Consider the following 2,128-nt stretch of genomic DNA (forward strand, 5'->3'; position numbering starts at 1 on the left):
CATTTATATCGCAAGTATATGAAGCTAAATCATTTGTGTTGCATGGCTTTGAAGTTAACTCGTTTGTTTCGCCTGCATTGAAGCTATATCACTTCTATCGCAAGTATTTGAAGCTAAATCATTTGTGTCGCATGGCTTTGAGGATAAGCCTCCTACTTCGCATTGATTTGAAACTAAACCATGTGTTTCGCTTGGATTTGAAGCTGACTTGTTTGTATCGCCTGCATTTGAAGCTATATCATTTATATCGCAAGTATATGAAGCTAAATCATTTGTGTTGCATGGCTTTGAAGCTAACTCGTTTGTTTCGCAAGCATTTGAAGCTATATCAATTGTATCGCAAGTATTTGAAGCTAAATCATTTGTGTCGCATGGCTTTGTGGATAAGCCTTCTACTTCGCATTAATTTGAAGGTAAATCACGTGCTTCGCTTGGATTTGAAGCTAACTCGTTTGTTTCGCCTGCATTTGAAGCTATATCATTTATATCGCAAGTATGTGAAACTAAATCATTTGTTTCGCATGGATTTGAAGCTAAGCCTTCTGCTTCGCATTGATTTGAAACTAAATCATGCGTTTCGCATGGATTTGAAGCTAACTCGTTTGTTTCGCCTGCATTTGAAGCTATATCATTTATATCGCAAGTATATGAAGCTAAATCATTTGTGTTGCATGGCTTTGAAGCTAACTCGTTTGTTTCGCCTGCATTGAAGCTATATCACTTCTATCGCAAGTATTTGAAACTAAATCATTTGTGTCGCATGGATTTGAAGCTAAGCCTTCTACTTCGCATTGATTTGGAACTAAATCATCTGTTTCGCTTGGATTTGATGCTAACTCGTTTGTTTCGCATGCATTTGAAGCTATATCAATTGTATCGCAAGTATTTGAAGCTAAATCATTTGTGTCGCATGGCTTTGTGGATAAGCCTTCTACTTCGCATTAATTTGAAGGTAAATCACGTGCTTCGTTTGGATTTGAAGCTAACTCGTTTGTTTCGCCTGCATTTGAAGCTATATCATTTATATCGCAAGTATGTGAAACTAAATCATTTGTTTCGCATGGATTTGAAGCTAAGCCTTCTGCTTCGCATTGATTTGAAACTAAATCATGTGTTTCGCATGGATTTGAAGCTAAGCCTTCTACTTCGCATTGATTTGGAACTAAATCATGTGTTTCGCTTGGATTTGAAGCTAACTCGTTTGTTTCGCATGCATTTGAAGCTATATCAATTGTATCGCAAGTATTTGAAGCTAAATCATTTGTGTCGCATGGCTTTGAGGATAAGCCTCCTACTTCGCATTGATTTGAAACTAAACCATGTGTTTCGCTTGGATTTGAAGCTAACTCGTTTGTTTCGCCTGCATTTGAAGCTATATCATTTATATCGCAAGTATATGAAGCTAAATCATTTGTGTTGCATGGCTTTGAAGTTAACTCGTTTGTTTCGCCTGCATTGAAGCTATATCACTTCTATCGCAAGTATTTGAAGCTAAATCATTTGTGTCGCATGGATTTGAAGCTAAGCCTTCTACTTCGCATTGATTTGGAACTAAATCATGTGTTTCGCTTGGATTTGAAGCTAACTCGTTTGTTTCGCATGCATTTGAAGCTATATCAATTGTATCGCAAGTATTTGAAGCTAAATCATTTGTGTCGCATGGCTTTGTGGATAAGCCTTCTACTTCGCATTAATTTGAAGGTAAATCACGTGCTTCGCTTGGATTTGAAGCTAACTCGTTTGTTTCGCCTGCATTTGAAGCTATATCATTTATATCGCAAGTATGTGAAACTAAATCATTTGTTTCGCATGGATTTGAAGCTAAGCCTTCTGCTTCGCATTGATTTGAAACTAAATCATGTGTTTCGCTTGGATTTGAAGCTAAGCCTTCTACTTCACATTGATTTGAAACTAAATCATGTGTTTCGCTTGGATTTGAAGCTAACTCGTTTGTTTCGCATGCATTTGAAGCTATATCAATTGTATCGCAAGTATTTGAAGCTAAATCATTTGCGTCGCATGGCTTTGAGGATAAGCCTCCTACTTCGCATTGATTTGAAACTAAACCATGTGTTTCGCTTGGATTTGAAGCTAACTCGTTTGTTTCGCCTGCATTTGAAGCTATATC

This window comes from Megalopta genalis, unplaced genomic scaffold (assembly GCF_051020955.1).
Source record: "Megalopta genalis isolate 19385.01 unplaced genomic scaffold, iyMegGena1_principal scaffold0494, whole genome shotgun sequence".
Lineage (NCBI taxonomy): Eukaryota > Metazoa > Arthropoda > Insecta > Hymenoptera > Halictidae > Megalopta > Megalopta genalis.